The sequence below is a fragment of the Salvia miltiorrhiza genome, chromosome 6, assembly GCF_028751815.1.
Source record: "Salvia miltiorrhiza cultivar Shanhuang (shh) chromosome 6, IMPLAD_Smil_shh, whole genome shotgun sequence".
Lineage (NCBI taxonomy): Eukaryota > Viridiplantae > Streptophyta > Magnoliopsida > Lamiales > Lamiaceae > Salvia > Salvia miltiorrhiza.
This window is the reverse complement of record NC_080392.1, coordinates 18412795-18435181: the sequence shown is the minus strand read 5'-3', so window position 1 is coordinate 18435181 and position 22387 is coordinate 18412795. Positions and strand designations below refer to the sequence as shown.

The 22387-nt window shown below is 42.2% G+C and overlaps 1 long non-coding RNA gene across 1 annotated transcript; it reads right to left on the bottom strand.

The window, feature by feature from the left end:
* Nucleotides 1-743: 743 nt before the first annotated feature.
* Nucleotides 744-2980, bottom strand: LOC130990299 (uncharacterized). The gene is made up of 3 exons (XR_009090915.1): nucleotides 2674-2980; nucleotides 1546-1617; nucleotides 744-1003 (listed from the first exon to the last, which is right to left on the bottom strand). It is a non-coding gene; the product is annotated as an uncharacterized LOC130990299 (long non-coding RNA).
* Between the last annotated feature and the right edge of the window lie 19407 nt (nucleotides 2981-22387).

Below are 22387 nucleotides of genomic sequence, written 5' to 3'. Positions count from 1 at the left end.
CTGCGTGGACTCAGCGGACTGATACAAAAGTCAAGTATCAGTTAAACATTCTTCCTCGGACTGAACTTCCAACGTTCAAAGGAAGCCACGTACTCACAAAAGTACAGCCGCATTAAATGCAGAGATCTCACGATCATCCCTCTCTACAGAGATCATTCCTATTTGGTGGCTACTTTATCAGAGACGTCACATCTCCTGCTCTTCAACATAGCCGTTCCCACCAAACAAGGAACCTCGAAGATTGAAGCCTCAGCCCAAATTCGAAATGCTCTCCAACGGAAGAAATCTTGAAGTCGGTCTCCGCCAACGGATCTTTTCAAGACCTGTCCTATAAATAGCGTTTGAGGATCACTTCAATCTTCACTGATTCAACGACATATGCTGAAACTCTGCCAAAATAGTTTCTCAGCCAAAAGCTTAACCTCCCCAAAGCTTAAATCGAAGAAGAGAATTCCAAAGCCTAAAATCAGTCACTGCTGATTACACACATTCTCTTAGACCTTAGGAAAACCTCTGTTTACTCATGTCACAGCCCGGTTGAGCAAATTATAATTAGCTTGATCGATTTGGACCGTGAACTATGATTAGGATCGACGAGAAATAACAATTAACTATTTTTACTACAAGATACAAATGATTTACAAACTAGAATAGAAATGAAGATGGATATTCTCAAGAACTCGAGCTAAGCTAACATGGGAATATATACAACATCGATGAGGGATTAAGCTTGAAGATAGATATCACACAATTTAGGTAGATTAATTTACATCCCATGGGCACTAGCGGAAACAAGACTAAAATACAACTATTCTCCCAAACTATATTTGGGTTCAATTGCTAAGCAAATCATAATAAGTTTATAGCCCAAAAGACGTGCGACGGACATGTTCAACAAAAGAGGTACATATATGAGGCCTTTTACATATTTTATAGCATTTGTAGAATCTGGCAAAAAGAAAACTCCGCTGCACAACACACCTGCTTTCCATTCCCTCTCAACCTGCACATTTAGAAATATATGCAGGGCTGAGTACAAATACTCAGTGAACATGTGCCGAAAGATACAATATATATATATATATATATATATATATATATATATATATAAGACTTTAACATTATCATGCCATGAACTAGCTGCACACAGGGATTTTATTGTAAAGAACCTGTGCCTACCAAAATATTTTATTATAATATATCGTTAAAATGCCTGCAGACAATTCACAAGAGTATGTACCATCACATCCACAATAACCTCAGCCAAGTGACGGGGAGTAGGCCTCCTCCCACTGTCGCCACGACCGGCCGACCCGAAGGACGGCTCCCAGTCAAACAACCTTGAGCGCCCGTCCCTTACTAGCATAGTCGTCTAGCATAGAGACCGATATCGATTTATACAGGGTGATCAGCCCCTAATAGCTCAGTACCATACTCAAAATCATAAAGTATTTTGGCATGATATGTTTGCATCGTCACTTTACTGAAATGCTTTATCGAAACAGAATATGATTTTCATTATTATCAAAGTAAATAAATGCCCACCTGTGATATGCTTACTCCATCACTAGTATACTTCCTCTTCCTCACAATGGTGTCGTCAAAGATTCGTCGGACCTTCATTATATAGGGTTAACAAATGAGTCGCAAAGTTCATAAGACCTAGTTGCATAAACAAAACATCTCTTACTATCCTTAGGGTTTGCATCCAACTTTCCATACTAGACTAAATTCTAACTCTCACCGAGTTCTCACAAGAACAAAAAGCTTGAGTCTATAAACGATGGTCTTCCATAGCTAACAAAATAGAAAACACCACATATATATAGAGGTCCATAATACAGAAGCATGCTCTTCCCCAAACAATTCATTCAAAAATGTCCGGGAGACAGAAGCCCGAACTCTTCTCACATAAAAGCATATGATTTAAGATATTACTTAGTCATCTCTTTAACAAAAATTCTTAATTAAAACATATAAACTTGAGATAACTCATAATTACATATTACAAATCATTTTAATGTAACACCATATTTCAACCTTTCTGTACTGCATTAACTTTCAATAATAAACTGTTTTGATCCAGAGCTCTTCAAGATTCTATTTTTATATTCACAGAAACCTCTATGAGTCTAGTTTACTTTAAAAAAAAGTACGTTGAAAAACTCCAAATGGTTTAAGAGATATGGCCATTTTCCTACTGCCTACCAGATTCTGGCAGTTTCTGGCAACGAAATGTTTGAATTTTTTAAATATAGGAAATGTTTCTTAAATGATCTCAAACTTTTCAAGTGGGTCCTTAACACCTTCAACTTCACACAAAAAAAAAATTCGGAGGTATTTGTCAACAGGAAACTACTGAAATGGATGGCTCAAGTCTCTGTCATACAGAACATTTTGACAGAGATTGCCAGTAAACGTTTTTGATTTTAAAAGAGCAGTAAACATTATTCAAAAGACTCAAAAATTTGTGTGTAAGTTCAAAACACTCCAATATATACACCATAAAATTTTCAAGACATTTAAACAACAAGGGCCTGTCGAAAAAGACTGTGGAAATTCTATTTTCCCAAATTTATCTAGCAGTCCAACAAAAGAAAACACAAATATACTCACATATATACAAACAATACATATATCTTGAATTTGGTGAAACAAAACAAAATTCCTTACCTTAATCAAGCTAGGGTTTTTCCAAAATTGGGGTTAATATGTATCTCCTTGATCTCTACTCCAAAAATTATTTCATAATACTCCAATAGCTAGAACAAGAAAGATATGAAGTTAAAAAGGCATATATACACATAGGTATATATGTATATTTTTAGGGAGAGATTTTGTAGTTTCATTACTAATTAGAAACTGATTTGGATGTTTGAAAATGATAGAAGCTCATGTAATGCCTGTTAATCGGAGGAAAAACTAGAGATTCAACCCATGGCTTGAAGATTTTTGTCCAAAATGGAGGATTTTTCTTTTACAATCTTCTCTCTCTCTACGAAAGGGTTTGGGTAAAAAGAAAAAGTTTGAGTGAGGTAGATGATGGGTCACCCCTTTTTTTCAATATAAAGAAATGTCTTCCAAAAAAAAGATTGTTTTAAAAATAAAATTACTTAGAAGCATTATTATATTTTAACATAAACATATGCAATGTACACAACTAAATATACTAATCAAACCATAAGTCCTAAATTAATAGCTAAAAATTTACACGAAAGAAATTAAGAACATAAATCAGTTTGGAAAGTTAGAGGATAAATACTAATGTTGACCATAATATTTCTTATTCGCATATAATGCACATAATTAACAACAATTACTCAAATTCCAAAACTCTATAAATTATATCCTATGGATGCCAAAACCATGATTAGCAAGTACTAATAAATTAATAACAATTTCTAAATTGCTATTAAAAATTTGAGGATTTTACAATTCAGAAGCCTAGGTCAAACTTGCTCCAAAGAACTTGTTCTTTGAAGTATAGTTGGCAAGTTTTCAAACCTCCTTTCGAGAGATAGAATCGAGTGTGTTGGGAACCTTGTGGAATATCCTAATCCTTGTTTTGATGATACCAAAATTCATAGGTCTTAATTGTAATAGACTAGAAAAATAGCCCATATATATGTGTATTCTCCCCCCCCCATACACCTATTCGAGACCCCCGGGACCTAACAATTGGTATCAAAGCAGGTTGTTCGCAAGAACACTCTGTATCTGATTAGGTTCTAATTGAACTAGATCCTTTTTCTCAAAGGTCTCGAAAAAGTTTTCTCTTTCATTTTGTGCTTGTTGTTTGTTCTATCTGTTGTCATTTGTTCTTTCTTTTTTGATGGAGACTAACCACAGCAGATTATCCTCTCTACCTATGTTTAGTATTGAAAAATACGACATATGGAAGTTTCGGCTTGAAAGCTTCCTCACCGCCCAACATTGCCGAATGTGGGAAGTCATCACCAAAGGACCAATCATCATCACCGAAACCGTCAAACGGATCCCTGTTGATCCACAACAGGATCCTTACGATGAGGTCCAGCCAAAGCAAAAGGCAGACTTCACCACCGAATAAAGGAAGCAAGATGAGCTAGACAACCTCGTCAAAAGCATCATCTCCGGCACCATTCCGGACAAGCATGTCATGAAGATCATCAAGTGCGGAACTGCAAAGGAGATGTGGGACATTCTTGAAAGAATGTGCGTAGGTTCCGAGGAAATCAAGGAGAATAAGCTATCCATAGCTTGCCAGAAGTTCGACTCCTTCCTCATGCTCAAGAATGAATCTTTCGAAGAGATGGAACTCAGATTCAATCAAATCCTGAATGAAGTTCAATCCATCTCGAAGGACAAGTACACTCAACGAGAAATCAATTTGAAGATTCTTCGAGCACTGCCACGAGGAGAATGGCAGATCTACTCAGTCGCTCATCAGAATAAGCATGGATTCAGTCAGCTCTCGACAAACAAGCTTTTCTCTGATCTCTTGGCAAATGAGTTCGACCTTCAAAGAAATCTTGGAATCAAGAAGGCTGGAGGATCAGACGAAGATGGTCCATCAACCTCAAGAGGAGCAGCACTGAAAACCTTCGGCAAGAGAAGACAAGAAGCAAATCAAGGAACCAGCGGAACTCAACCCTGAGGACTTCTTCAGTCAATATGCTCTGTTGACTGAAAGATTCAACAAAATGGAGTCCAAGTTCCGGAAATACAGAAGGTTCCACAAGCAGCACTTCAAATGAAAAGAAAGAGAAAGCAACTCCAGACATTCCACTGATCGAAGCGTAGAAAGGAAGTCACCCGCTTACGACATCAAAGACATGGAATGCTTTGGATGCAGAAAGAAAGGGCACTTTCGAAATGAATGCCCTGAATTGACTCAATCTGAGCGCGAAGAGCTGAAAGCCAAGAAAGATCGCAGCTTCTCAAGGAAGAAAGCGATGGTTGCTGACGATGCTGATTTTTCCAAAGACACATCAGAATCATTCGACTTCGACAGCACCAGCTCAGACGATGAGAGTGATCACTAATTTATTAGCAACAAAATACCGCAACTAACACGGTGCAATTGTAGCACAAATTGGTAACCAAGTATCGTATCCACAGGGACTGTAAAACGAAATTACTCTAGCTATCTCCTAAACAAACTCTAACAGTAAACAGGCAAAACATTAATGAAGGTATTGAGTGACTTGAACTAAAACACAAATAACAATAAATAAAAGTACGTAGACGAAATCAAATATAAAAGACAACTGATCCTAGGGTAGTAAATTCATTAACTAAATCTACGTAATTAATCTATTAATCCTATGTACCAGTTTAATCCAGCTATGATGAGAGTGACACACACCCATCGTGCGGTGCGGACAAAATACCTGTGTATGCCCAGTACAGACAGTACACGCTCCTACGTCTCACAACAAGAACTTAGTCTTAGCGGTAAGTGTAGGGTCGAATCCCACAAGGAGTGAGGAACCACTTTATTCTCCAACGACAAACTGAGGTGTCACAATTCTCAATCTGTATACTCTGCACAAGAAATAAACAAGATCAATAATAACAAAGGGGTGAGGTTATTCGGTTAGGTCATAACTGTTGTTAACATTCGTTTCGGTCATAGGCATACTGATGATCCGTCCATGATCCATATAAACCCAAGGCGTGGCCCAAAGATATTGGGGCGTTTCAAGGGGTTATACTTCACATATAGGATGGTTGATCCCATTGTGGTCACTTGGTCCGAAGGTCACACATTCCCCGGTCACAAGGCAGTGCTTCACTTCTCCTTAGATGGTAGTCATACCCGTTACTCACCAAGTATGGCCCTCATCAACCTTCTCTCCCGAGGTCCCCAACTCCGCGCTTTGAGTGACACATGCCTCCTGGACACAACCATTTCCGGCTTTGTCAGCCGACCAGTCATAGACATGCTACGACGCCGAGATTGCTTTCCTCGTTTGATAACCATGGCTTGATACCTCGTCATAGTTGATGGATAGTCTCTAGAGAAGCCCAAGACTGAGGTAGGACAGTGTATCCCATAAATCCTTTCCCCACCTTCTGGATCTACAACGCCTTCTGTTGACGCTGCTCAGCTACTCGGTCTTGGGCATACCGGTTGTATACCTTGGTACGCCCTGGCCTTTGCTTGACACGGACAGCGTTTTACCGAACGGAGATCACCCGTTAGGCCCCTACTGTCCATGGTTTCGAACAAATCCTTCCGAAACCACGAGATTCAACCGAAAGAACAAATGCCTCACGAATGTTTTACATGTTAACAACAATTATTTCCACCCCTAAAACCTCACCTAAAGAGTTACTCACACATAGCAAAATTCATAAATGCAAAATAGATTAAACACATTATGGAACAAAAGGAAATACTTGAATAGATAAATAATACCTAGGCTTCAAGCCTTTGATCTTGTTCAAATGCAACACACAACGGAAATAGTAAAATAGGATTGAAACGTAAAATGTTTTTGATGCCACACACGGCGAATTAAAGTAATAACTAAAGTGGAGCAAGAGTTCAAGTTGCCAAGAATCTGTGCACGCTGCACACCATTAGTATTTTATACTGCCGAATGGTTGAGGTCCAACCCTAGCTGCGCCAGCTCCAAATCTTCGTCGGGATCTTCTTTCCTTAATTAGCTCAATCTTTGATTGATCCGATTGAAGATGGCTTCCAGCTGCAAGCTTAGTCAACCTTTCCCATTCTTCCGATCCTTCCAGTTTCTTCTTCCATCTTCCTCGTGCTTCTTCGAAATCTCCGAGATTGACTTTCCTTTCGTGGCTCTAGCTGTCTGCTTCTTATGGTAACGATCAGATGGATTGCTCTCTTCGGTGTAGTTCATACCAGGTGGGTTGCTCCAGGTTCCTATGCCCCAAGTTAAACTGGGGAGGTACTTGTTGGCCGAAGCTCCATGCTGGCAAACATGACATAACAATCTGGGTTTGGTAATGCCCATTCTGACCGCATTTTCTCCGTTTCCGCTCCACTGACCTTCCTTCCTCCACAACTTTGTTTTTCCCCCGGACAGACCTGTACTGACACAAATAAAGAGAAAAATAGGGCCAAATGGCCCAAAAGTCGAAGACGCATCACACCTACACACTTAAAGCATACTTGTCCTCAAGTATGTAGGTGGATTCACAGAAGACACGGACGAAAAGGTTGAAAGAAAAGAAATAAAACTAAGAGTCACGAAACTTGCATAGATTTCAGGATCAGATCATACCAACATGCATCATTCAGTTTAGTCAAACCACAAACCAGAGTAATGATCATGCATAAAGTGTGATGGTAGTCTCTCTTCTTGCTCAAGTACCGGGCTAAGTGTTTGCACTCATAATTTGTTGTGCCAGTTCTTCTAAAAGTTTGATTAAAGACTACAAGTTAAACATACTAGCATGACTCATCAGAGGGTCTTTGTTGGGTTGTAATGGGGTATACGGAGCTAAGGTGAGGTAAATATGGTCCAGTGGCTAATTTCAGTATCACCCTTACTCAGTATACACGTTCAGTACAGAGACAACCAACCCTTTATTCCCCCGCTTTCAATGGGGTTCATTTTTTCTTTGATTCTTTTGTGGGCAATTATTTTCATTCATCAACTAAAAAATATTTTTTTTTTGTGCCCAGATTTCTTTCTTTCCTATAATTCCCTGTTCACCATTTTATTCACTTCATAAATCCTTTCTCCTAAATATAGCAATAGCAAGGCTCAAGAAAGAATGAATTTGGCTCAAATTGGCATACAATGGATTCTTTTCACTTTAAACAACAAAGAAGAATCTGGGGCCCTAAATCAAAGAATCGTGCCCAAATCACACAAGTCATGTACTAGCAAAATGAGTCCTCAAACAAAGTCTAGAGTTCCTAGTCACAGCAAATTCTCACCAGAAACATGCATTTTTCAATTTGGCCCTGATCTCACCGGTGGGGTACTCTCAGTAACCTCACAACTACCATCATGCATTTCATACTTAATCCACCAATTCATACCAAGACTGAAATCAGCATGCACAATCTTTCACCATCAAAAAATGCAAGTAGACTCGACTCAAACACAAATTAAACAGACACTAAAACAAGAAAAGCAAAAGATAAAATAAAACCTAATCTACGAGTTCAGGGGGAAAGTACTTAGTCGTTTCGGTCGGAGGATCTCGCCTCCGCAGTCAGCATCTCCTTGATTTCTTTAAAACCAGCCTCCACTACTTTGAATCCTTCTTCCACAGTATCTCTCAACGTGGCCACTTCTCCTCCCAGCATCACCAGCTCGTCTTTGATTTCCTTCAGTTCGTCCGCCAGCTTGATAATCTCGCCACTGATTGGGCGAGAAGTTCCTTGTTCCTGTGCAACCTTCGGTTCAGGTCGAACTGAGCTGCCTTCTGGTTGGACCAAACGGTAGTCGCCTCCTTCATCCATCTCAACAATCCGCCAACGCACCAGCCGCCCGATATCAAAGAGTCGGGTTTCTGCCACGGCTGCTTCATCCGGGGCTTTCTCGTTGAAACCTGCAAGCTTCTTCGCCAGGAGAGTCACCAGCGGGCATAGGGAGAGATACTTGTTGGTATGGGTTACCCCATACTGAAACTGTAGTGCAGCTGTGAACCCAAAGTTCACCCTCTTTCTCTCCACCATACACCAGAGCAAAAAGAGCTCTTGTTGGGTGACTACGTTGGATCCCTCTATCCGGCCATAAATGTTATAGGCCAACCAAAGATGGCAAATCTGCAGGGCTGGATCGCGGAGTTCATTGGATTTGCTGATATTCTTCACATATTTGGCCCCCGTTGAGAGTTGTGACCAGTACTGGTCAATCTGACTGCGCCACTCCGGTGGAGCCATGGTTTCAGCTTGCTTATACTCATCATCGTACACTTCCTTGTCCTCGATTACTCCCAGGTGGATGTTCAAGTCATTGATGGACAGTGGGAACATCTTCACCCGCAATTGGAAGTGGAGGGTACCTGGTGTTTCGATCGAGTAATTTCCCTTTGGCTTGAATTCCACCGTGCTCATGAACTCTTTCGACAAATTCTTGAATGCCAACACATTCCACTTCAGAATCTTCCCCCAACCAATGCTCTTGAAATATCCCTCCACACGTTCTTTTATCCCGAAATCCTCCAACACTTCAGTCACCAGAAAATACCAAGGGGTTATCTCCCGGTTCTGTAAAATGGCATACCTCTGACTGTCCCTCAGTATGACCGTCTCCATAGTGCTGGGTCGCACCACTCCCTTGCGCTTGACGCCCTTGGGTTTTGAGGTGATTGTGCTCGTCACCGGCTTAGCAGGGGCGATCACATCTTCCAAGTTGGAGCTTTCAACCGTCTCGGTTCTCTCTGGGTCTACTTCCATCGGCTCCTCCATCTCCTTGGCCTTCTCTTTTTCGGCTGCAGTGGGTTTCCTTGGTTTCTTACTCTGTTCAGCTTTTGTTCGAGTCTTACTGTCTGCCGGTGCCGATTTGGCCTTAACTGGTAGTGGGGGTTTGGCAACATCTAGCTTTCTTTTCACTCCGGGTCTCTTGCTCTGGGGTGTCGGGATTTCTACTTCCTTCTCCTGAACGACCTCAACTTCCTCTGCTTCATCATCCTCTTCCTCGTCCACCTTCTCTTCTTCGCCCTTCTCCTCCTCCGCTTTCTCTTGTTCCTCCTCTTCCGTATCCTCGGAAGCTGTTTTCCCCTCCTACATGGAGGTTTCTGGAATTTGTGGTTGCGGTTGAGCTTGAATAGGTGGTGGTGCGACAGTGGATTGCGCCGGAGTTGCTTTGCTCGCCTGAGCCTTCTTTGATTTCTTCACAGGAGGGGTGAGCTCGGGCTCCCCTTCTTCCGGTTGCATCGTCTCGGCGGCTGCTCTTGCTACTTCTTGTTCCTCTTGTTGGAGGACTTCGGCACACCCCTTGTCCTCGGGCTGGATCTTCAGCAAAGGGTCTTCAATAATTTTGGTGGAGGTCTCCTCCGAAGCGGTTCGCCTTGTGGTACGCTTTGGAGGTGGGAGTCTGGTGCCTTTCTTCTTCGGCGGTTGGCTGTTTCCGGAGCCTGCTCCTCCTTTGGTTTTTGCCATTGTGCTTTTCAGAAATCAAAATACTTAGGATTTGTGCGGAAGTTTTGGATTTTGTGGGGTTTTTGGAGGCAAGGTTGGTCTTTAAGAAGGGTGATCGGTAATTATGGGAATTTAGGGTTTGAGGCGAGTGGAGATCATGGTGTAGCAGTTTTCGGAGGTTATGGGAGAGAAAATCGTGGGTTAAGGCTTTGAATATGGTAAGTGTGGCGGTTATGGCAGAAAAAGAATTTTTAAGGAAATAAAATCATGGCCAAAATTTGAAATTCAAATTTCTGCGGAAACCGAAGAGTTGCAGTCACATCGCCGCCTGCCTCTGACACGCTCGCGTCACCTCCCTTCGTAAGCCCTCTTCCAGACTGTTCCAACCCCCAACTCTCCACCTACACACTTTGCAACGCAAAGTGGGCTCGGATCAACCTCTGGGCCTTCTTCCAAATTCGTCTTGGCCCGTCTCCCTGTAGGGTTAGTGCATCCAAACAAAAACAAAACAAAATAAAAGAGAAGAAACAAAAAATTCGGTAAAGACCATACCGAAGAAACCACACTGGGTTGCCTCCCAGCAAGCGCTCCTGTTTCCTGTCTTGAGCTCAACCTTCCTTCACTCGTTACTCGTACTCAGGATCGAGGAGGTGGCATTCCTCCTTCTCTTTTTCTACTTCAGCAAGCTCATGGTAGGGCTTTAGGCGATGCCCATTTTCCACGAACGTATCAACTCCATTGTCATCATACACTTCTATGCTTCCGTTTGAGAGAATTTCTTTGATCACAAACGGTCCTGACCATTTTGAACGAAGTTTGCCAGCCATCATCTTGAAGCGTGAATTGAAAAGTAGAACTTTTTGTCCCACCAAGAATTCCTTCTTCCTGATCTTGGCATCATGGATCCTTCTGGTTCGCTCTTTATAGAGCACCGCATTGTCGTAGGCCTCCAACCGAAGCTCTTCTAACTCACTCAGCTGCAACTTCCGTGTTTCTCCAGCTAGGGTCATACTGAGGTTAATCTGCTTGATTGCCCAGTACGCCTTGTGTTCGATCTCCACAGGCAAATGACATCTTTTCCCATAAAGCAAACGAAACGGGGACATTCCAATGGGTGTTTTGAAAGCAGTTCTGTATGCCCACAACGCATCCCCCAAATGATCACTCCAGTCCTTGCGGTTGGGGTGCACCACCTTTTCCAGGATGCTCTTTATCTCCCTATTGGAAATCTCGGCTTGGCCATTCGCTTGGGGGTGGTATGCAGTGGTGACCTTGTGTGTCACCCCCATCTTCTTGGTTAGCGCTCTGATAATGGCATTACAAAAATGAGACCCCTCATCACTGATTAGAATTTTGGGTACACCATATCTCCCGAACACTTGTTCCTTCAGGAAAACTGCCACGGTATGAGCATCATTGCTTGCGGTTGCCTTGGCTTCAACCCACTTTGATACGTAATCCACTGCCACCAGAATGTATTCGTAGTTCTTTGACTTTGGGAAGGGCCCCATAAAGTCAATCCCCCATACGTCGAAAATTTCGACCGGCATGATTGGAATTTGTGGCATTTCATCCTTTGCGGTAATACCTCCAGTCATCTGGCACTTCGGGCAACTCTGTACCCATTTTCTTGCATCCGCAAATATGGTGGGTCAGTAGAATCCACTCTCCAAAATTCTGTGGGACGTGTGTTTTCCTCCAAAATGCCCGCTATTTGCTGTTCCATGACATATGTCTAAAATTTGGGCATGCTCATCCTCAGGTATGCATCTCCGTATGACCTGATCTGCTCCAGTTCTCCAGAGATATGGATCCTCCCAGTAGTAGTATCGTGCTTGCACGAGTAACTTCCGTTGTTCGAACCTTGTCAATCCTGGGGGTAACTCCTTGGTAATCAGGTAATTAGCTATGTCCGCATACCAGGGCTCCTGCTTGGTTAGAGCACACAGTTCTTCTTCTTCCTCTAGGGTGCTCATGGAATATAGTTTCTCGTCTGGAAAGGTATCGGTAATGGGCATACCATCATCCTCTTCCAGTTGCAACCTGCTCAAATGATCCGCCACAAGGTTCGCAGCTCCTTTCTTGTCCCTTATTTCTATATTGAACTCTTGTAACAATAAGATCCACCTGATGAGTCGAGGTTTGGATTCCTTCTTGGCCATCAAATACTTCAACGCGGCATCAAATACTCAGTCGCTCATCAGAATAAGCATGGATTCAGTCAGCTCCCGACAAACAAGCTTTTCTCTGATCTCTTGGCAAATGAGTTCGACCTTCAGAGAAATCTTGGAATCAAGAAGGCTGGAGGATCAGACGAAGATGGTCCATCAACCTCAAGAGGAGCAGCACTGAAAACCTTCGGCAAGAGAAGACAAGAAGCAAATCAAGGAACCAGCGGAACTCAACCCTGAGGACTTCTTCAGTCAATATGCTCTGTTGACTGAAAGATTCAACAAAATTGAGTGAGTGTAGCAACAAAAAAGTTGATCACTAATTTATTAGCAACAAAATACCGCAACTAACACGGTGCAATTGTAGCACAAATTGGTAACTAAGTATCGTATCCACAGGGACTGCAAAACGAAATTACTCTAGCTATCTCCTAAACAAACTCTAACAGTAAACAGGCAAAACATTAATGAAGGTATTGAGTGACTTGAACTAAAACGCAAATAACAATAAATAAAAGCACGTAGACGAAATCAAATATAAAAGACAACTGATCCTAGGGTAGTAAATTCATTAACTAAATCTACGTAATTAATCTATTAATCCTATGTACCAGTTTAATCCAGCTATGATGAGAGATCACTTAATTAATCAATTACTCTCGCTAGAGCAGCAACGATCGTAGATTAGTAAATTCTCTATCTCCGCTAGGTCTCAAGAAAATCTACTAACTCCCAATAGCTCCTAAGAATAGCTCCCTATGATCCACCTATCTCCGCTAGGTCTCAAGGTTAAAATCATATCATACATTCCTGAATCCGCTAAACAGTTATCTCCGCTAGGTCTCAAACCGAATAGCTAAACATGCAAACTATTGATCAGATAATTCACAAGAAATCAAGCACCAGAAATTATGAATCATAAACTGGAAGGCACAAAGGTATTAACAAATAAATCACATAAATTCAATCAACTATTTACAAACCCTAGAATCAGCTAAAGGAAACTAGCTAGACATAGTAAAATAAAACATAAATATAATTAAAAAGAACGCAATTGTATAAAACCCGAATAAAAACTGAAGTAGCGGCTTGAATCTTCAATCTTGATCCAAGCCTTGAAAACTAGAAAACTAAAATATTCTAAAGCTATAAAACTGAAAATATGAATGCTAGGGTTTTCGGTCCTTGAATAGGTCAAAAGAGGACCTATTTATAGATTTCAGATTTCCTATGATCACCATGAAAGTTGCCATGCAAAGTAGAATTCTAAAAGTAATAGAATTGTGTAAAGTAAGGCAACTCTCCAGCTGGATGCGCGCTCCGGAAAATACTCCCACTCTTGCCGACTTCGCAACTCTCGCCAGAGGAATGGCTATCGCCAGAGGAATGGCTATCGCCAGAGGAATGGGTCGTGCCAGAGGAATTGATGATTTCTCTGACCTCGCCAGAGAAATGGGTCGCCAGCGGAATGGTGATTTCTCTGCTATCTTGATTTCTCTGACTTTTCACTTCTCTGCTCTGCATCCAGAGAAATGGCTATTTCTCTGCTCTGACTTATGAGCGCTGGGCTTTACTTCTCTGGTGCTGGCGCTTCTCTGCTCTGGAGATGTCGGTTCCTCTGGAAAACGCCAAATTCATCCAAAATTCTCCAAAATTACATTCTTCCGTCTCGAAAGCCTAAATCTCCTGCAAAGCATAAAATACACCATAAACGCACCAATTTCCAGAAGATTATCTTAAAACACGCACATACAAACCCTTAAAAATAGAGTAAATTAAGCATAAATCAACTCCCCCACACTTAGCCTTTCGCTTGTCCTCAAGCAAAATCTATATGAATCCTAGGAAGAGATTGATTTCAACAATGTTCATTTCCATCCAAACATTCACAAAGTCAATTCAACACTTTACAATCAACATACATCTCTCGGTCATGCAACTCAAAGTTTAAGAAGCAACAAAAGAGTAATGCAAGTAATTCGATCAGACCCAATTCTCCTCTAGAAGTGAATTCCCTAATGTGATCGCCTTTGTAATCAATATCACCATTTTTCACACTTCGTGTGCTTAGAATTTTCGACAATTGAGCCATAATTCATGAAATAAAACCATTTGGATGTAATCCAAAGTCTTTTCACGTGGTTTCCCATGCTCATAGTTAGACTAGCGGAGCAAAGACTCAGAGCTGCCACTTTTTTAGAACAGGCCAGATGTTTTAGAGCTGGAAATTTTGAAGTTGGCAATTCGTCCAACATTTTCACAGATAAGATACGATCGTAGGTAATCACAATGACAACACTCCTTCTAGCATCTACCGGACAAATCACGTTTTACTAACTTACAAAAGTGTTGCAACAAAACTCATAATTCTTTGCACAATCAAGAAACATATATTAAAAGCAAAATAAGAATAACCACCAAACAAACACAAACCCGAAATGCACATCGAAAACCATCTTCTCTTCCACAAATTCATAAAAATTAGCAAGATTCGATACCAAAAACTAAGCATAGAAAAGTAAATTTCACCCAATTTTTGAAAAATATAAGCAACAAAACACCCCCCCCCCACACTTAAAGCATGCCATGTCCTCAGGGCATAAAAGAAATAAGAAGAGTGTAGAAAACGTCCCTGATTATCGGCATTGAAAAACTGAACCATCGTGAGAGGCGGCGAAATGAGGTTTGTGAATAGCCTGGCAGAGTGGAGAGTGGCGGCGCTGGGTAGGGCAGCGAAGTGAGTGGCTTCGCTGGTCATGGCAGCGAAGAGTAGAAAAGGTTGCGCTGGACATAAAGACCTCCAGAAATCTGGTAGAAAAACACCTGTTCCTCTGGCGGTGGCATGAACAAAATGAGATCTCGCAACTTCCAAGCTCAACACCGCACTAAAAACCCCAAACAAACAAAGAAATAAAAAGAAACAAAAAGAAACAAAACGACACTAAAAGAAAGAAAAACAAACCAAAGAAAAACATTTGGGTTACCTCCCAACAAGTGCTTAATTTAACGTCTAAAGCTCGACGATACCGCAAACTCATGGGTCATTGAATTTGACAACTTCAAGACCACGATCCACGTTTGACTTGAAGTATGGTTTGAGATGATGACCATTGACAGTGAAGGTAGTGCCATCAGCTGCAAACAACTCATACGTCCCATTCCAATTGCTCTTATGCACCACATATGGCCCTGTCCATCTTGATTGCAGCTTGCCAGGAAACAAACGTAACTTTGAATTGTATAAAAGTACCTCATCTCCTGGCTTGATTTCCTTGGTGCGGATGCTCAAATCATGGAATTTCTTGGCCCTCTCTTTGTAGATGCGGGAACTCTCATAGGCCTCATTCCTCCATTCATCTAACTCCGTCAATAAATCACGCCTTGTATGACCAGCCTCCTTGAACTCCAAATTGATTCTCCTCGTCGCCCAATATGCCTTGTGCTCAATCTCAACAGGTAAATGACATGACTTGCCGAAGATAAGTTGATCGGGAGACATACCAATCGGAGTTTTGTAGGCAGTACGATACGCCCAAAGAGCATCATCTAGTTGCTTCGCCCAATCCTTCTTGTTGGCGACACTTTTCTCCAAGATTTGCTTGATCTCTCGATTAGCCAATTCCGCCTGTCCATTAGCTTGAGGATGATATGGAGTCGTCATCTTGTGCTTTACTCCATACTTCGCCAACACGCTTGCTAGTAACTTATTGTTGAAGTGCGACCCCCCATCACTAAGCAACGCTCTCGGTGCTCCGAACCGAGTCAAAATATTCTTTTGCAAGAATTTAATGACTACCTTGCAATCATTGGTGGTAGTTGGGATCGCCTCCACCCATCGAGACACATACTCCACCGCAAGCAATATATAGGAAAAACCACATGAAGTAGGGAAAGGACCCATGAAGTCAATTCCCCAAACATCAAACAGCTCCACCTCAACAATGATATTCTGTGGCATTTCATCCCTCTTTGTAATGTTGCCCATGCGCTGGCATCGATCACAAGACTTCACAAAAGCATGGCAGTCTGCAAAAATTGAAGGCCAATAAAATCCACTATGGTTTATCTTCATGGCAGTGCGGTTGGCAGCAAAGTGGCCTCCACTAGGTGAGCTATGGCACTCTTCGATGATCTTTGGCCATTCATGCTCTCTAACGCATCGCCGGATAAAGCTATCGGCGTACCTCCGGTATAGATAAGTATCCTCCCAATAATAAAACTTGACATCATGGAGGAACTTCTTCTTTTGATAGTGCGACAACCCCTCGGGAAGAGCTCCAATAACCAAGTAATTGATATACTTTGCATACCAAGGATCCTTAAATAGCAACGCCCAAATCTGCTCATCGGGAAAAGACTAATTGATGGCCATCTTCGGATCATCTCCTTCGATCGGATTCTCCAAACGAGACAAGTGGTCAGCTACCACATTCTCACATCCCTTTCGATCACGAATCTCCATATCAAATTCTTGAAGCAACAAGATCCATCGAATCAAGCGGGGTTTGGAGTCCTTCTTTGTGAACAAGTAGCGGATGGCGGCATGATCAGTGTACACAAATGAATGAGTTCCAATCAAATAAGAACGAAACTTATCAAAAGCATACACCACAGCTAGCAGCTCCTTCTCCGTGGTTGTGTAATTCCTCTGAGCAGAATCCAAAGTTTTACTAGTGTAGTAAATTACCTTGAATAACTTATCTCTCTTTTGCCCCAACACAGCTCCCACGGCCCAATCGCTAGCATCGCACATCAACTCAAACGGAGCACTCCAATCTGGCGTGATCAACACTGGCGTAGAGATCAGCGCGGCTTTCAACTTCTCAAAGGAGACGCGGCATTCATCGGTGAAGACAAACTTCACATCCTTCTCTAGTAAAGCACAAAGTGGCTTGGACAGCTTGGATCTTTGATGAAGCGCCTATAAAATCCTGCATGCCTAAGAAAGCTCCGCACTGATTTCACAGAAGTAGGCGGCGGCAACTTCTCAATAGCCACGATCTTAGCACGATCCACCTCTAAACCTTGGGCAGAGACCTTATGCCCCAAAACAATGCCCTCACGAACCATGAAGTGGCACTTCTCCCAATTAAGCACTAGAGACGTCTCCTCACAACGCTGCAATACTTGCGACAAATTTTCCAAGCAATTATCAAAAGAAGATCCAAAGACAGAGAAATCGTCCATAAATACCTCCATGATATTTTCAATCAACCCATGGAAAATTGCCATCATGCAACGCTGGAAAGTGGCAGGAGCATTGCAAAGACCAAAAGAAATCCTCCTAAAAGCAAAGATGCCATAGAGACAAGTAAACGCGGTCTTATGCTGATCCTCCGGGGCTATCATGATTTGATTGTAGCCCGAGTACCCATCCAGAAAGCAGTAGTACTCGTATCCTGCCAATCAGTCAAGCATCTGATCAATAAACGGCAAAGGAAAGTGATCCTTACGTGTGGCTGCATTCAAAGCTCGGTAATCAATGCACACGCGCCATCCTGTGACCAGCCTCGTAGCTATGAGCTCATCTCTCTCATCCTTAACCACAGTCATGCCTCCCTTCTTAGAGACAACTTGAGTTGGGCTCACCCACTCACTATCAGAGATGGCATAAATAATGCCGGCATCCAACCACTTAAGCACCTCCTTTCTCACAACTTCTTGCATCGCCGGATTCAACCGTCTCTGCGGCTGTACCTTAGGCTTGTATTCCTGCTCCAATAAAATACGATGCCTGCAAATAGAAGGACTAATTCCTTTGATGTCAGAAATAGACCATTCTATAGCAGACTTGTATTTCCTCAAAACTCGCATCAACTTCTCCAACTCCAACGGAGATAGATAGGCAGATACAATAACTGGAAAAGTTTCATTCTCACCCAAGAATTGGTATCTCAAGTGCTCGGGAAGCGGCTTCAGCTCAAGTTTGGGTGCGGCTGCAGCTTTGGATGATCCCGCTGCTCTGGAGGATTCCTCTGCTCTGGGTGATTCCGCTAGCGCAAATAATTCCTCTGGCCTGGATGATTCCGCTGGCCTGGATGATTCCGCTGGTGCAGAGAATTCTTTTTCTTTTTCCACCGACTTGCTTCCCCCATCAACAGGTTTGTGAATATCCATGTAAGGCACATGATCGATGGGATGTCTCTCTACGGCCTCCAGTTCTGCAATATAATCTAAAATCTCATCACACACCTCGTCTAGATTGGAATAAGGGTATAATGACCGTGTGATGCACTCCTCCAAATGATCCTTCACGGCTACAGGGAAATCCACTATAGACTCAATTGAGTTACAATCCTCGATTTGTGGCTCAGCTGGCTTCTTCATCGCATCATAAATGGACAACGTCATCTTTTCATCATTGACGCGGAAAGTCAGATCTCCCTCTTGCACATCTATCAACGCACGTCCCGTAGCTAGAAACGGACGTCCTAAGATCAATGGAGTATTCTTGTCCTCCGACATGTCCAAGATACGAAATCTACAGGAAAAATAAACTGCTCCACCTGCACTAGTACATCCTCCACAACTCCCTTGGGATATGTGATGGAACGATCTGCCATCTGCAATGCAATAGAGGTAGGCTTGATATCTCCAATCTCCAACCGGTTGAAAATAGAGAGAGGCATCAAGATTGATGCTTGCCCCTAAGTCACAAAGAACGCGGGAGAAGTTCTGCCCTCCAATCACACAAGCTATAGTAAAGCTGCCAGGATCCTTTTGCTTCAATGGTAGCTTCCTTTGTAGCACTGCACTGCATTCCTCGGAGAGATTAATTGTCTCATATTTCCTCAACTTCCTCTTGTTGGAGACTGCATCCTTGAGGAACTTGGCATAACCTGGAATATCTCTTAAAGCATCAAGTAAAGGAATGTTGATGTGTAGCTTTGAAAACATCTCCATGAACTTGGCTAACTTCTGATCCATCTTCGGCTTTGCCAGGCTATTCGGGAAGGGTGCTACAGGCTTGTACTCTGGCCTGGGAAACGTAGGAGTGGGAATAGGCTTCTTAGCAGCAGAGGTATTCGACGATACCTTAGAAGTAGGCGGCGAATCGCACACAATCGTCTCCAGGTCATCCTCCTCCATAATCTCTACATTTTTCTCATTTCCATTCTTGTCGTCCCGCTGCTCTGTACGATCTCGCTGTTCTGCAGAGGAATGGTGATTTCTCTGTTCTGCAGAGGAATGGTGATTCCTCTGCTCTGTATGACTTTGATATTGAGTTCCGCTCCTTAGATGAATTGCATTACACTGATTTTTAGGATTGATCTCAGTGTTGCTAGGAAACTTTCCTGGTGTGTGCTGCGCAGGCTGCTTGGTTGGCAATCCTGACCAACTTGAGTCTCCAAAATCTGCACTTGCTTCGACAGTGCTGAAAATTTTTGCTCCATGCTGAACATTTTGGTTCCCATGTTTGCCGAGTTTGCCTCCATCCCGGTGACCTTTACCAACACTTGCTTCATCATCTCCTCCATTGAATCTTTCTTTGGCTCATTGATTACTCCCCCACTAGATACAGAAAATCCTGGTGGAGGTTGCACAACATTATTTGGGTTGCCATAAGAAAGATTCGGATGCGGGCGTCCTCCTGGCTGGAACTGCTGCTGGCCCTGCTGATATTGCTGACCTCTGTTATATATTCCTGGCTGTCCTCGCTGGAAATTCCCATAGTTTTTGCCATTAATATAACTGATATCTTCCATGCTTGAAGGGTCTGTCACAGCTTGCTCAGGACGTCCAACATTCAATTCACTAATTTTTGTAGTCAGCTCTGCCAGCTGTGTAGCCATAGCTGCCTGATGTGTAGCCATCGATGCCTGTTGAGTAACCAATGCTGCCATAGGATCAGAACTGGACGCAGCTGCAACCTTCTTCAATTGTATTCTTTCAGATGGCCATTGGTAGCTCGTAGAAGCCATACTATCAATAATGTTCCATGTGTCAGAGCTGCTTCTATGGAGTAGAGCGCCACCTGCAGCTGTATCCATATGCATCCTTGTACGGCTCCCCGCAGGCATTGTAGAACATTATCACGAGTGTGCCTTCATCAAATCCATGGCCCGGGCACTTTCTGAGCTTTTCCTGGTAACACTCCCAAGTTTCCGCTAGCTTTTCTCCTACAAACTGTCGAAACTGCACGATGTCCATCTTCAATTTCAAAGTAAGGCCAGGCGGATGAAACTTGCGTAGGAACGCATGAGCTAAGTCCTCCCACATGGTATTCTCTCCCAGCTGCAGTGTATGATACCACGACTTTGCCTTATCCCGCAGTGAGAAAGGAAAAAGACGAAGACAGATAATGTCATCGGGAACACCATTCATCTTTACCGTGCTGCACAGCTCCAGAAAATGCGCCAGGTGCGCATTAGGGTCTTCGGTTGCATGTCCACCATATTGGCTCTGTTGGACCATTGTAATCAACCCCGTCTTCAGCTCAAAATTGTTCACGTTCACTCGTGGAGGTTCCTGGTAAATATATTGCTGTATGAATACCTCATTAATCGGAGGCTTCTGAGCCTCTGCAGCCGCCTTTTCATCAAGTATCTTTTTTATTTGATCTTAGCAAAGCTCGAATTTGAATTTGTTCAGGAGTAGCCATCGTATCTTTCTCAACTTGATTCTTCTGCTTCTTAAGATCGCGCAAAGTCTTGTGATTTCAAGGTCCAACTCAAACAGAGGATTTCCGTGAGATCTAGTGTTCATACGCAACCTACAGAAAACACACCTATTTAAAAGTTAGAAAATAAAAATAAAAACAAATAAAACATGTAGTACTATAGAGTCCTATCGAAAATATTAAAGCAACTTCTTAACAGTCCCCGGCAACGGCGCCAAAAAGTTGATCACTAATTTATTAGCAACAAAATACCGCAACTAACACGGTGCAATTGTAGCACAAATTGGTAACCAAGTATCGTATCCACAGGGACTGCAAAACGAAATTACTCTAGCTATCTCCTAAACAAACTCTAACAGTAAACAGGCAAAACATTAATGAAGGTATTGAGTGACTTGAACTAAAACGCAAATAACAATAAATAAAAGCACGTAGACGAAATCAAATATAAAAGACAACTGATCCTAGGGTAGTAAATTCATTAACTAAATCTATGTAATTAATCTATTAATCCTATGTACCAGTTTAATCCAGCTATGATGAGAGATCACTTAATTAATCAATTACTCTCGCTAGAGCAGCAACGATCGTAGATTAGTAAATTCTCTATCTCCGCTAGGTCTCAAGAAAATCTACTAACTCCCAATAGCTCCTAAGAATAGCTCCCTATGATCCACCTATCTCCGCTAGGTCTCAAGGTTAAAATCATATCATACATTCCTGAATCCGCTAAACAGTTATCTCCGCTAGGTCTCAAACCGAATAGCTAAACATGCAAACTATTGATCAGATAATTCACAAGAAATCAAGCACCAGGAATTATGAATCATAAACTGGAAGGCACAAAGGTATTAACAAATAAATCACATAAATTCAATCAACTATTTACAAACCCTAGAATCAGCTAAAAGAAACTAGCTAGACATAGTAAAATAAAACATAAATATAATTAAAAAGAACGCAATTGTAAAAACTGAATTGTATAAAAACCGAATAAAAACTGAAGTAGCGGCTTGAATCTTCAATCTTGATCCAAGCCTTGAAAACTAGAAAACTAAAATATTCTAAAGCTATAAAACTGAAAATATGAATGCTAGGGTTTTCGATCCTTGAATAGGTCAAAAGAGGACCTATTTATAGATTTCAGATTTCCTATGATCACCATGAAAGTTGCCATGCAAAGTAGAATTCTAAAAGTAATAGAATCGTGTAAAGTAAGGCAACTCTCTAGCTGGATGCGCGCTTCGGAAAATACTCCCACTCTTGCCGACTTCGCAACTCTCGCCAGAGGAATGGCTATCACCAGAGGAATGGGTCGCGCCAGAGGAATTGATGATTTCTCTGACCTCGCCAGAGAAATGGGTCGCCAGCGGAATGGTGATTTCTCTGCTATCTTGATTTCTCTGACTTTTCACTTCTCTGCTCTGCATCCAGAGAAATGGCTATTTCTCTGCTCTGACTTATGAGCGTTGGGCTTTACTTCTCTGGTGCTGGCGCTTCTCTGCTCTGGAGATGTCGGTTCCTCTGGAAAATGCCAAA